Genomic DNA, 15,589 nt, shown 5'->3' with positions numbered 1-15,589 from the left:
GGGCGTTATCCTCGATTGATGGCCTTCGTTAAATGACACAATGATAAAACAGAAAGTTTTATCGGTAAAATTTGACGCCGTTAATCGAATCCCCGTAAGGGACCTAAGTACAGATAGTTTGTTTAACCACGTCCGTCCGCACGCCCGAAAACATGCACGCGTATATTAAACGCGCGGAATTCACGGGGGTGGGGATTAGCTGTGAATGAAACTAACCACTACGGGCTGCCTGAATGGGCAACCGCGCTGCGGGGAGAGTGGAGTATATTTCCGTACGTGTTTATAGGCGCGGATGCCGCGCCGGAGATACTGTCGGGACATTTGAAACGTAGCAGATACGTCGTGGCGGATCTAAGGGTGGCTAGGGCGGTAGAGCGTAAGAAACGGGAAAAAGGGATCCTGCCCACTGACTGTCGTCGTACAAATAACGACTATTTTCAGCCGCGCACTGTTCGCGACTGCTCGAGCGCGATCTTCGCGAGAAGGGATACGTTGGACGAAATCGTACCGCGCGGCGTCGTACGTACAAAATTTATGTGCGCGGCTGGACGACGCCGCAAAAGGAGTTGTCCGCTGAGTAATCGATGGGAATTCTCGTTATCGTCGCTCACGCGGCCATTTATTCGCCAGTCATTAATTTTTTCGACGTCGCTGTCGCTCGCGAGGAACATCGATCTCGCGGACCCGATGACAAATGCCTCGATGGAGATATACGTCAAGCCCACGTCGTACACGCGCCTCCTCGTTGTTCCCATCGAGAAACGATCCTACGCGGAGTAACGAACGGTGCTTTTCAATAGAGACATCCTATGTCCTATCGAGACAGACGCACCTGTATTCTTTCGCGACGCCCACGCGGGCGCCACGTCCTGTGTCAGGACGCAGAAGGAGAGGCGGAGAATGTTTTTGTCTTTTATCTGGGGAATGCGTGTGCTCGATAACGGCTTGTCCGATAATATTCCTTAGAGTTTCATGGAGACGATATAGTCGAGTCTGGTATTTCCCTCTTCTCCTCGCTGCACCCCGCGAAGATGTATACACATAGTTGTGTTATCGAGAAAAGCGCGAAGTAGTATCCTATCAATCTTCAAGAGATATATCAGCTGGCGATTTTTAGCGCAACTATCTTAAGGTTCTCGCGATTCTTGAAAAGTATTATCTGTCACATCCGTAAGATTAGTAATCTCTAATATTTCCCAGCATACGATTGTTGTCGGTATTTTTTGCAACGTATTAAACTGTTATGTGTCAACCAGGAAATGAAGCGATCGATCTCGATTGCGTTCGATAAGCGAGGAATGAGTGTAATCCACCATTTACATTCTCTACCGTCAATTTTAACATCCCTACCAATCTGGATATCGTGGGAAATCGCGACGTTTGACGCAAATCGCGATTTGCAGATCGCGCTACTTTTTACGGCGAACATGAGAGAAAGTTACGAGAGCGCGGCGCAACGAGCTCTTCTCGACGAAACCGCCGACGATCGTTAAAAAGCCGATTATCGTTTTCGTCGATGAAACCGGCCGGATCAGCCTTACGGTACCGTTCACCTACCGTTACCGGCACACGCCGCGGACCAATGGCGCGGCGCGAGCCCGTCGATTGGTCGATCGCGACGCAATTAACGAGATAAATTTACCTGCGAGGTGGAACGACCGGCTGCCGCGGTCGCGCGAGAGACGCGAGATCGAAATCGCGCCGCGCCGGCCGGCTTTTCTCGGCGATTCGCGACGGCGGATTCGTCGCGGCCGTGATAATTGCGAGCGTCGCTAAGTCGATCACCGGCCGATCGACCGAAATAGCCCTTTGTAGGGCTCAGGATTAATTAGTCATGCCGCGTGCCGCGCGTGACAGTCCGACGGAGAGCTGTCCGTCTCTCCGTCTCGCGCGAAATCCCGTCGCGTTTTCGTCGCGGCTGCTTATCCGCCTTAACGTTTTAAAGCCGACAAGCGGTGCGTCCGACCGCGAAGCATGCAGCGAATTCGCACACCTCACCCTGAATGATCGCCTCGTGGATGAATCACGGCTAAACGCGTCGTATGAACGAGTCCTCGGTTTTAGACGCATCATTAGAAATAACAAACTTGTACGATCCAATTCCACAGACATTTTCTCAGACATGGCCTCGCCGAAAAGTTGTCTTTGATTTGATACCTAACCGGACCTCGTATCTCATCCCCTGGATGTTTTTATTTTTCCTGCTTAGATTAATCAGCAAAAGCGCCACGTATACGAATTTTATCATATCTTTGACATGTTTAGCGATTTGTTCTATTTGGAAGTTTCGAATGCTCCAGTTTCATGTGTGAAAACGCGCTGGCGAATCTGTACGCTCGACGCTTTTGATGTTTCGTTATTTCAGGGGAAGCAATGTATCATTTCGCGACGTACTCTCTTCTTCCCGAACTCTTATAATCTACCCGTCAACAGTACGATGCCAGAATCCGATCTCGACGTCGAGATAAGTTATAATTGCTCACGTGAGAGTTCAAACGTGAAACTTGTGAAATATTTGCTTATTACTTACTTGTACACGTTCACATATACTTGCTATAATTATATCTATTTACAGTATGTGCTCTCTTGATACTATACTTCTATCTGCGATTGTGAACCTACGAATAATTTTTATCCGTTAGACCGAGCAAATAGATGCGCATTTTGGAGTATTTCAGTGCTTCGAGATTACACCAGACGATATTATTGCGTTCTATGTCAATTAGCGTTTGACGTATCATGTGATATAATTGGGGACGATTCGTGAAGTGTTTCAAGACGTCGAGAACGAGTCAGGAAGAACGTGCCGTTGTCACTTGAGTTGACAAAAGATACGAGCCACGCGCATTCTCGCCCTTACGAGAGAACGAAAATATTCGAATGGAAAATAAACCGGTGTGAAGCATTCGCGACGACGTTGGTGCTACAAGTAGTGAAATACCGTGCTGAAGAAGCGCGCGCGTTTCCGAGTGACGGCGAAGCACTTCGATGACATCCCGGCGTCGGGCGTATTCAAATTTAAGTACGGAATACTCGACGCGGAAAGACGGGTGACATACACCGCGAGCATTATAATTCCCGTTTTTGTGGACACTTTCTCTTCACGACTTGTGTATCCCATCGGGCAGAGATCTCCGGGAATTCTCTCTCGAGGGGGGAATTCGAAGACGACGGTGCGCGCTCGCGTACAGATGGAATGGGAATTCGTGTCGAAATCGTAAACGCAACGAGAATTCGAGCCCGCCTGCAACATAGTTCGGCGTTACATTCCGACAGTGACAGTGTAGCCGTTCGATTAAGATCGAGACTTACGTATATACGAGTACCGCTCGGATATTGGCACCAGTTCGTCAGACGAGCACGTAAATAGGATGGGGAGTTTAAAATAGTCCGCGTTTCCTTGATACCTATATGTGTTATAGATCTTTTCTTATTAGGTACGTATTTATCGCGTAATGAACACTCCACTTTCAAGATAACGCGTATCGAAGCTTTTAAGCGGTGTTAACCGATCGATGACGCCCGTTCTCGATACGTCCCGAGCATCGAAACCGCAATTCTCGTAGGCGTGACTTACGACGCGGAAACTCTTTCGCGGCTGAGACATTCATAACTTAGCGCGACTAATTGGACGCAGCGGGACAACGATCGCTCGAAGATATCATTAACGGTTATCTCGCACCGCGGAAACGGAAATCTTTCGCGATTGTGATTCGCTATTATGTCACACAAACGTAAATCGCGAAATCGTACTCATCGCCGCGACAACGTCCTGCGATCGTACACCATCTCTATCGTATAGAGATATCAGCAAATGGGACAGATTCGAATTTGCAGCCCGCCGTAGGCGGAAATGTTCCATGAGATGTAATAAATTAATCGTTTTTGCCGAAGGGTCGCTTGTAAAACGGTGGGTTGTTTAACGCAGAGGACACCTGCGCGAATATGAAGTGAAGTAAATTCACTGTCGCTATATTCCGGCGTCAATATATTCAGGCGCGCGTAAATGAATTATACATTTCTACAACTAAAGCTTTCGTATATTAGTTACATGCGTAATATTCACAATGCATAAGAATTGCGGTTATTCGACACATACCGTGACCGTCTAGGGTTTAACGTCGCGGGAGTGTCATAATTCATAACGGTCGTCGTACGGGAAGGGTCGTTATCGGAGAATTTTTGTAATATCATACTTCGCGGTTATGGTGAACGCGCCTGTGCGTTCGGCATGAACCGGCTACGAGTCGTCACGGCGATTTCCATCTTTGCATTTATACCGTTGCACTGCGCGCGACAGCGGCGTTTCTTTCATCCTGTCCGTAGAGTCTCATTATTCGGCTAATTTAGTTTTATCTACAAACACTTAGCGCGACGCATTGCGATGTTTCGCTCGGACGCGAGTCACGCGATGCGATTTTCCGCGACGCGATTGTCCGTTCGCGATTCGTTCGCGGTTTAACGCTGCCTTCTGCGGCAAACTTTGCACGATCTCGTCGTCGGTAAGTACCGTTGCGAGAGGTGTAAATTAAACGGCGATTAGCGAGTGAAACCGCGACGGGCTCCCATCTGCAAAGTGATTGTTATAAAGATGTTCGCGATAAGTTTACGAGCTTCCGTCTCGCGAGGAGTTGCCATTACGTGTCGGTAGATAATACTTGGTATATTCTGCTCTGCCTATCATAACGATAATACGCCGGAGTATGTTTTACTGGGGACTATTTTAGGCGAGATTTTGTGTATGCAAGCTTTGTATATTATGTTATCTACCAATATTGGATCTTCAATTTTATGAAAGCTATTTATATTTGCGTTAGCGCGGTTAATTTTAACAGAAAATAATAATTATTGACACATATTTTGTGCATCGTCCAGTTTTCGATTTATATTAATTGTTTAATAATTTAAGCAATTTATGTAGCTTTTAAATATAATAATGGTTTTGATTTATTCAGAATGATGCCATGGAAAGACATGAGAAAGTAAGTGTATGAGCTTACTTTTGCTATTCTTGACAGCTTTGCATGGTGGATTATTAATAGACATTTCAACGAGTAAACGTATACGACGACAGATTGAATTAAAAAAGTATGATGACTCTTGATTCTCGCGACGAATGATATTATCATAGTTGACATATAAATTCACACGTTTTATCGTTCGTCATTCAGTTTTTACTTCGGCATTTTATGACTACTTTGCGACATAAATGTATTCGCCCGTGCTTTACGATCTTTTTCGTAACCATTATCGTGTCCTTCTTATAATCGGTTTATTCCTCGGGAAGAATTTTACGTTTGTTTAGCGTGCACGATTATTTACGCTCACCTATAAAGCAGACTGATAAAGAGACATTTCTTACGACATGGCTCTGTGGAAAGCGCCACTTGACATTTTCCAGGCACGTCGTTAGCGGTATCGATTTTACGTTATGTATCTTTGGCTAAGTACAAGAGGTCCTTTTATTGGACCTCTGTGACGGTATCGAATTACTGTGTATCAATTCGACACAATGGATATGCGATTTGTCAAGAAGCGATACACGAGACGATTGTATATATTCACCATCCGCAGAAATATGCGGCGAGATAATTTGACGACGAGATAATGAACGATCCTCGGAGAGTTTGTTTTTGATCTGGTATTTCGTATTATTATTTCGTCGTCGTCGTACTTTGTATTGTCACGTAACTCAAGTGAGTAAGCGTTCAATCATTTCTACATTTAATAAATTGGACGAATCGTCGCATCCGTATAAACGCATCGTCACAGAGACATATGGGACGCTTATCAAAATCATAAACGGAGTGCGAATTAGTTGGTAGTCGGGGATGATCGGTACCTTATATGTATAGGCGTTTATACGCCACTTGCGATAAGTGGCGTCGTAAATGCGATTAAATGCAGCGTGCCCGGCACAATGCGGTGTTTCGGCACGCCTCGTTGGGAGTTCCCGCGATGAAACGCCAATGAAATAAATTGCAATTGCGTGTAAGATCGAGATACGTAGAGGCATATACATCGATATCAAACGAAATTACGTTTGATATAATTATAAACTACTTTTTCGACTGTAAATGCGATCTACACGAGGCGCGATTGAAGAATTATGTCTAAAACTCTAAGGATTACGTATTACGTGACGTAAGATGCAGACTATAGAACATTACGAGCGATAAATCACAGGCTGAGATAGAATAAGGGCGAAAAAAGCTGAAGTGAAATATACGACACGCGTGATTTTCCCATTGCACCAAACACGCAAGTGGTCTAACCGCCTTCGATTGGCGTATATAGTTGGCCTCGGTATTCGCCGCGCGTATAACCCTCGTTTATGAAAGCCCGCCGTTGTTATCCCTTACAAAGTTCGCTTAACAACCCGACCGGGGGCGCATTTCGCGACAACATGTTTTGCGAATGACAATTGATTTTATAAGTAACGATGTCACTTTACGCCCACTTATGATATACGGGCCGCGCGAGATTGTGCGCTGAGATTGTGCGCGCGGATTCGAGGCGACAATAAAATTTTAACGCCGGCATAAAAGCGCCACTGTCCGTCTCTCGATATACCCCAGGCGAACCCAGACGGATATTTGAGAATACGGTCCTCACCGCAACGCGACGGCCGCCAGAGCATAAATAACGGAAATCCAACGCGACCATTTTGCGGCGTGCGCGCGGCCGATGAATATTTACGCTGACATTTAGACTTCCATTACCCCGTTCGCGTGCATGTGCCCGCAGCAATGGAAGAACAATAGTCTAGACGACGTAACCACCGCGAAGAATCAACCTGTGATTTATCGCTGGTCGTGGATAAATAAATAATAATTAGCGACTTATAGACAGAATAGATCGCCCAAAAATTCTGGTTCTCTGACGCGTTAAAATTTTACGTTACAATTTCTCTTGGATTTGATTTATTTCGCGGCTCTCACCGCCACCGAAGAGAACATCCTTTATTCTTGCGAATCGATTTCTCTACATATGTATTAAGGCGGAACCGATTTATGGATCGGATTTGCGTTACTCGGCTGGGCACGTTGGATTTAATCCGACGTGCACGATCGCCGCACGATCTTCGTAAAAATTCCGATCGCCCGGGCATATGATCCTTATCCGAGTCCAAGAAAAAATCTAATTACCGGCGCACGATCGTTATCTGCGCGCGCGGAAAAATTCTGACGGCCGGTACACGATCGTACCGTTTCCTCGAAAAAATTCTGATTACCGGGAAGCGAGCGAGGACAGCCGGTATTAATCGGCGCTAATCGCGCCCGCGCGGGAAGTACCGTTCGATTAATGCCGAGAGCAAAGGAGGCAACGAGCATCGCCCGCGTGGATGATGGACCTAATTTACGATTACCCTCGCAAAATCCGCGCGATAATGCCTGTTCCCGAATCGCGCGAATGACTAAGAGCTCATTAGCCACGCGAGTGTTTTATTGGTTTTTTAATTTCTTTTTTAATTGACGGGGACACGCTTTCGTAGCGCATATTCCGTCCGCGAACTGCATCAATTAGAAGCGTCGCGAATACATACGGGACTTGATAGATACGTAATTAGCGAATACCAGCCGCTTATCCGATCCCCGCTAACCCGTATCCGACGCTAAATTATGCGGACACTTCGCATCTCCATAACTGGCGACACGACGCCGTGCGGAGTTCTCGTTTACGCTATTCGTTATCGTTAATCAACGGAAGCGAACGTCTGATTTTTCAACAGGAAATACTTGTTGATATATTACGGGAGACGCTTGTTATATTACAGGTAAACATCGTGGCAATAAACAGTATAGATAAGCAGAGGATAATTTCTGAGAATACTTGTCACTCGTGCGAGATACGATCTATCTATTATCTAAGAATATTGCGTGAAAATATCGTAAAAAATGTACGTTACTCGTGTCAGGGAGTTCTCGAAGTTCTCGTAGTCCGGATATTTCCGTTTGCCTCATCCGCTGTGCTCAGCTTTTGTACGGCGTGGGACCACCTATACGCACACACATTGGACGTCGATTAGCAACCCGCAATAAGTCACCGAATGCCGTAGCTAGCGGCTATATGCGTTCCAGCATTACCGACTCATTTGATTCACACTGTCCGTAATTTTAGCCTCGCGAAAGAATAATGGCGAAATACGCAGACTTTCACCCGGAGGGGACCGGTCTACGGCGCGGGACGGCTCGATCCCGTGGATGCACCTGCCGATTTTTACATGACGCACTCGAGCTTAAATCGTTTAACCCGATCGGCCGACCCACGCGAGACAATAAGCGCCTATTCGCGTTTTCGCTGCACTTCTGAACTAGTGCAATAAGTTAGAATGAAATAAATATATTTTCTTTCATTCTAACTTATTGCACTAGTTCAGAAGTGCAATGCGAAAACGAACAGGCCTAATGAATAGTCGCCCCCTCCCCCGTTTCTTTGTCTCTAAATATCACGCACACATATCGATACATAAATGTACAAGCTTGTGGAAACATATAATTTGGGCTTCATATTTTAAGCGATAAAAAATTCTTCAATAATAATAGATTTGATCATTTCTCCAAACTCGAAAGTTTTATTTGACATTGTTTTACATTTCAAAGTTGTTGAAATATTTTATATACAACAAATGTTTTATATACAATTAACAGATAATCGCGTTTAAATTATATTCTGCGGATAACTTATTTCGCGTTATCTACAACGTTTATTCCGTTCAAAGAAGAGATATACTAATACCGATATACGCATATATCTGATACACTACGAGTACGGGAGAGTATAACCGCCATCAATATATCTAATGGTCGCGGAAAGAATTCAATACAATTGCGACACTAAATCTCTGTCAATAATTACATCGACGGAAAAATTAACTCCGTTTCCCAGGATTACGTTGGAATAATACATACAGAATATTGATATGCAAATAATGATCGCAGTCGAATGTAGTCTGATTAATATCACGATAGGCAGTAAACTTAGCTTGAGCAGTTTGATTAACGCAATTAAAAAGTTCTTTTTCTAGTGATAATAATGCAACGCGAAGCCGAGTGCTCCGATATTTTGCAATCGTTTAATTTGAAAATCATCGATTAACATTTTTAAACGCGAAATCATTTCTCAAGATCTCAGATATACGTCGCATGGAACTCACTGATTTCTCTTTAATCTCAGCTTCACGCGAACGAACGCGAGTCGAGCGGATAGACGCGGAAAAGGGACGCGGACGATTTATGCGACGTTTCAACACGGTGTGCTGGCAATTTAGATTTAGGATCCAGAGGGAAATCCTGATAAATTCGTAGACGAAAAAAGTAACGGTTTCTCGGCGTCCACAACCGAACATGCGCGCCCGCAAATACGATTATCACCTATAAATTTACGGATGGACGTAAACTTATTCGGAATTCCGCTTCGTCGATTATCAATTGAAACAAAACCGTTATACATGAGATATACGTATAGGATTTCAACCGTAAAGTCGACTCGTGCGCTCAAAATCGCGACAATGTAGGCTATACAGCGAACTATTAATCATAAGCACTCGAGCGTATCCTTCCGCTCTAAATGTCCTCCTCGCTACGAAAAGCTCGCAGGACTCACTACTTCGAACCTGTTCGCCAGATGTATTTTTTAACTTGTCGTCCGATAATAATATCAATTCGACTCTCTCCTGAAACTACAGATACTAAAATGGCTGTCAAGTCGAACAATAGATTATGTCATAGTTGATTAAACAAGTTGTCTTGTACAGCACAAAATGGTGTCCTTGCAGCTGTAAGTGATTGTGAAATATTCGATAAAAATATATACGCCGTATTTATCCTGTTTCAGGATTTAGACAATAGGTATGTTTATGACATTTAACTAAATATCAATTAGACTATAGAACTTTGAGATAATAAACACTAATTATTTGCGCTAACTTTTAATTTGTTGTTACGAGAAACCTTTTTTTAATTATTGCAAATTGCACGAACATTATGAGACATAGCTTTAAAAAAAAAAAAAACGCATCGATATCACGTTAAAATAAAAAACGCCCGATTACGATTATTCCGAAGACAAATGACGAAGTTGAGAGTCGGTCGTCCCGGCAGATCGGGATTTCCTAAAGAAGCGTCGCGTCGTTTAAATCATCATAGCCGATACATCAGATTACTAATTGAACGAATCGACTATTTCGCCCTTATATCGGGCCAATCGATCGCCCGCCTGAAAGCTTTGACCGTATAATAGCGCCGCTGCCTGATTTACGAACTTTCATTCGATAAAGCGAGTTTTCTAGATGCGACACAAGCCTTTTCGTTCCTCAAGCCGATAATCTTACGTGTTTGTGTTTCGAGGCAATTATACGTGTGACCGGAACGCTATATACCAAAAGTATAAAATCACTTCATTTCGATATACGATGGTCATGAGAAGAGTCTCATTTTCACGCGCGATTATCATTTAGAAATCATTAATCATTAAAATTATCATTTAAAAATTATTAAGATTATTATTTAGAAATCATTAAACTGTAAAGGTTTTAAAATATTTTGCAACGTGTATGGCAATGTAAACTGGTTAAATTAAGATGGTTATTTTTACGATTCTTGATGGTTTTACGCTGCAGTTGATTCTCAATGTATTATCATTATTTATAACAGTTAATTGCTTTTAATTGAATCATTTTCTGTTATATTTTATATTAACAATAAGTTATTTCTTCAAGAAAGTATTGATTATAGTGGAGCGATAAGCTCGTCCTCATTCTATCTGTTTAGATTGATTTCACCAGATTTGTTATTCGCTCTCGGAGAGTGTGTACGTTATGATACGCAGCGTTTATTTCTGCTCCCCGACACACACGCGTGATATCTCACGGAAGTAAATGCATCGCGTTAGCGATTGCGACGTACAATGTACGTCGGTGCGGCCAAAGACCGGAGAAATCGATGGATATTGTAACAGATTATCAAACGTGTGATTTTAACGATTTTCTTGCCGTTGGGAATGGAACGGGAACGTTTAATCGTTTCTCGTATCTCGTATTTGTATATGTTTACCTGCTGCGTCATTATGGTTCTTGAATTGTTGCATGCGCATACCTGCGATATTGGCAAACACGATGTTTCGATCAATTGTGGCCTAACGATCGATCAATCATATCAATTAAACTTATGCGAGATATATCCACCGTTTATCATTTCATGATTCGTCGCGTCTTGTAAAATTTAAAATTCGTTGGTCTCGAAATGTGAATTTTATTATGGACTTTCAGCACGTTCTTCAACGTTAGTTAATCTGGTGTGTGTCGAGTAGAAATATAATCAAATAGCACGTACCACGTTATCTTTTATGGCCTCTCTTCTTTTCAGACTCTTAGGACGCACCTCTTTATTTTCGAGGGTAGGATCTCTCAAACTTGTTCCCTAATGTCGGAAAGCGAGCTCGGCAAACAAAGCGCATTAGTATAATTATCGGGTCAACCCTAGGACCGAGCTGTGGGAAAATGTCCACTGCAGTGTGCAACCTATCGATACCCGACGTTTATTCAATCAATTATGATCTCTATGCGCGGACTGGATGTAAAAACCATACTACCAGCCGACAATGATCTTTAGAACAATCGACAATGAAGCCTCATAATCTAAATATGTCAACATTTGAAAGATCGACTAAAGCAACATTGTTGTTTGCAGACTCAATTCATAATTATTAAAATTCCTTGATTGACCAAGAACTTGTTCTTACGTAAAAAAAAATATAAGAGCACGAATATAGTTTTATATCTTAAGTATGAAATAATGAATTGTTTATTATTGCACTTAATCTAAGAGCTTCTTACTTTCTTTGCAATTCTATTCATGTGTCGTTGCTAAATTTTTTATTTTCTGTATCGTTGTGTTCGATTGCACGAATGGAAGGCGATGTCGTCATCATCGTTTATCCAGTTTATCGAACGTTGACATTAACGACGATGATCAGTTTACGACGATCACTTCGGAGAGTGCGAAATCTCCAGGCCATATTGTTATCTCTCGCTCGATTGAAACCTCTGTCATGATTTTCCTCTCGCTTCGCATTCGAGAAGGCGCCACTTCAAAGAGTATCGCGTAACGTGCGTTCCGCCCGAAGAAACGTCCAATCCAAACATTCATGGGAAAGAGTTCCAACGGACGGCAGAATGATTGATGATTATGTTTGGTACGCGAATAGGACCAACGCGAGAGAGACATGGCTCTCGTTAAGGAACAAATCGTAAACATGCCCGAGACAATCGATAAACAGTCGCCTTTAGTTCTCTTTGCCTTGTTTCAAGCATAAACGCACGTTTCGTACTACAGTTCGACGGTCATTATTGCGGCATGTCGCTCCGAGGCAACAATGAACCGTGGAAATAAGACTTGGAAGTTATGGAACAGCGCATTTAACTTTGGCTAGTCACGATAGATGATTAAAGTGAAATTTGTTCACTAAAATGCGCGCTGAATAATCGAAAATTTGCTTCAATTAATTTAATCGATTAGCTTTAATTAATTATTTATTATAATACTGAAAATAATTTTGCATTTTCAAATTATTTCTAATAATAGCAGATTATTCAACAATCTTCAATATAGCGTAATATTTATATCACTGGCATGAGTAATTTGATAAATCACCATGCGACATTGTCACGAAGTGTCACATGCGATTAAAAACGACGTGCGCTATCCAAAAGCTTATTAAAGAACAAAAAGTTTAGCTGCGACTGTTCGAGCATCCTTGCTTCGCAAAGAATAAGGCGACGCGACAAACTTGAATTGTCTTAAAGAATCATTTTGATCATTTTGGCGCATTTAAATGTGCATTTAAAAATAGTTTTGTTTCTAATCCGTTCCTAAATCGACGAATATCGTGCGTGATACATATTATTTATTTTATTTTATTTTATTTTAGAGCACATATATAGCAGATTGAAAACACATTTCTGAAATATTTTTTTATGTCTTTGTAAGTTAAACAAATGGAATCTCAGATCGTATATGGAATGTACAGAACTATTTACAGAAAAATCTTTTCAGCGGAGAAAAAGATGGAATGCGAGATATCCGGAGTTAGATAGAATTTTGATGTAAAATATAAATCACATTCGCCTACCGGGATTGATTCTAACGAGTCATCGGGTATATCTGCGGGTTACATCGCCGTTGGGCCCTAAGCGCAGCGGCTCGATACGCATATATCGATTGATACGCCACTACTAGCTTGATAGTTATCTGAGCTAGAGTTGGCTAGAGTCACGAGGTGCCCTGGTAGTAGTCTCCTGGAACGAGTAACCGAGTAATTTGCCGGCGACCGCCTCGAGAGATATCGAGTCGCGCGGTTGACGGTCCATTGGGACGTTCCGGAACGCGAGCGATGCGTCTTCGAAGATATCGGACATCACGGTGATGTCGCGACGGCGCTTCCTACGATCGAGAATCAATCCGCGCTGATAAATGACGGTTCACGAAGGTGAAACGTGTCGAGCGATTTCGAGCGGAAATAGATTATATTCTCGCGTTCATTAATCTCTGACGCTACAGACGAAATTATAATGTTTCCAAGACGGTATCTTAACTTAGGAGATATGAAACGTGTTATACTAAAAAATTTCAATCCCCCAAGATTTTTTTTCTTATAACGTGGCCAACTTAAAAAGACGATTTTACATTTATCACGCGAGAGGATATCGCTTTCAAGGTTGCGTCGATCGGCTGCGATGAATCTTGCTGCGACGAACATTGCTTTATCGTGTTCTTACGCCGATAGAATCTGCGGAAAGCTGGTTCTCTCTGCGGTGTTTCCCTGGTTTCCAAGCGTCTCGAGAGTAAAAGACTTCGCTAAAAGAGAGAAAGAAAAAGGATGCTCGGAGCATCGGGTCTCTCGTTCTTTCTCTCTCTTTCTCGAGCACCGAGCAGGTTTACGAGACGTTTATTTCCGCTCGGTTGGCGTATTCACAGGGCGTATCAGAGAAGCAGTGGCAGAATTTCCTCGTTCATCGCGCGCTCGTAAATCTTTCGGTCAACGAGACCGGGGGACACATTTCGCGGATGAGTTATCGGACGAGCTCCGCCGCTTCGAGGAAACCGTCGTGCCGACAAATTGAGCGAATTAGAATTCAGGTATACGCGCAATTGCGCAAAAGTCGTACTCGAGGAAGATAGATATACTGCGGCTAAATGTGCCACATTCTCACTTCCTACACAATGCGATATATAACTAGGTGATATCTCGTGAACGAGATCAAAATCTAGACAATATCTGTTCAGTTAACGTTAAATGCTCGAAGACGCAATCCAGTTACATTAAGTTTCTGGCGTAAATCCCAGTGTTCAGTAATTCAGTAAATGGAAGTGAAATATTATGTGTGTAAGAAATGTGACAATTTACGTTTACGAGGATTTATATGAGGATTTTTCACGACTGCGTATAATTCTAGCTCACCAGGTAACATATGTATTATTTTGCACAGATGAATCACTCAGGAATGTCTCGCTCCTAAATGGTACCTCTATCCTCCAGTCGACTCTCTAGTGCCTATGGAACTTTCTCAGTTTATGTTCCGAGAAAAGTAATTGTTACCGACTTCAAAGCGCCACTAAAACGACGCGCCGGTTATGTTATCCCACGCAATAGTGACCGGTTACGAGCGAACGTTTCAAAAAGGCCTGAGACTTAAGTCTAATCGAAAGTATATGCAAATAGGTACGTAAAGCTTATTTTTCTACCTGCCGATAACTTAATTCGCTTAATCTTTCGGTTGGCCGTTTTGTATAGGCGCGGGAAATAAAATAATATAACAATACAGAATTCGTATAATGGAAAGATGAATTGAATTGTTCTTATATTCTTCTTTGTATCGTCGCTGCAGATGCCAAGGATGCAAATGATTAATGTTATACATAAATATCTAAAATTAATTTAATTTGTTATAAAAAGATAAAATACGAGTGTTATTGAGCTATAAATAAAAGTCGAGCTTTAATAAACGCGGTCCATGATTCTTCTCCCACGTAATCGAAATTACGAAGTCGCGCCGAAGAAGGGAGTCGTCGCGAGGACATCCGGAGTAGTCGGTATTATCTTGCATGAGTAGACACGTAGACGGACCGCGTAAGGGGAGGGTGAGCAACTCGGAACAACTCACTCAACCTGATCCGAAGCCGGCAGGCATCAACATGGTTTCTCCGCGCCGCGTGTGCTGCGTCTGTCCGGTTTCGTTCCTTCATCCGTCCGCGTGTCCGTCCGTCCGACCGAGCGTCCGTCGGTTCCCTGTCCTGCTGTCTGTTCCTAGGCCGGGTGATCCTTAACGCGTGTTTTGACGCGATTAGTGGCCGCGTGAACAACGCGGCCCGTTGTTCTCGCGACGCGTGGTCTCGCGTGTGAATCCTTCAGTCGTGATCCTTTGCCAAGGACACGGTCGATTGTCGAACCGCGAGAAAACGCGAGCTCTTCTGAAAGAAACTCCTGTTGAGAGAGTTCGAAAGTCCTTGCTACCCTGACAACGAGTCGATGACGGTCATTTCATATGTCGACGTGTCTCGGTTTCTTCAGCGCGTTGTCTTCTCTCGAT

The 15,589-nt window shown here is 43.2% G+C and overlaps 1 protein-coding gene and 1 long non-coding RNA gene across 3 annotated transcripts in view; one reads left to right on the top strand and one right to left on the bottom strand.

Moving 5' to 3' along the window:
* LOC143893827 (uncharacterized) overlaps positions 1–15,589 on the top strand; it is a 62,079-nt gene that overhangs the window by 5,522 nt on the left and 40,968 nt on the right. The gene's annotated exons all lie outside the window — the stretch shown is intronic.
* Positions 7,909–15,589, bottom strand: part of LOC143893831 (uncharacterized) — a 51,565-nt gene continuing 43,884 nt past the window's right edge. For both annotated transcript variants that reach the window (XR_013255934.1, XR_013255935.1), the window contains one exon: positions 7,909–7,999. This is a non-coding gene — a long non-coding RNA (uncharacterized LOC143893831). The remainder of the gene's footprint in view (positions 8,000–15,589) is intronic.

Source organism: Temnothorax americanus, unplaced genomic scaffold (genome assembly GCF_048541705.1).
Source record: "Temnothorax americanus isolate GAGA-0224 unplaced genomic scaffold, ASM4854170v1 Scaffold13, whole genome shotgun sequence".
NCBI lineage: Eukaryota > Metazoa > Arthropoda > Insecta > Hymenoptera > Formicidae > Temnothorax > Temnothorax americanus.
This window is presented reverse-complemented; position numbering and strand designations above follow the sequence as displayed.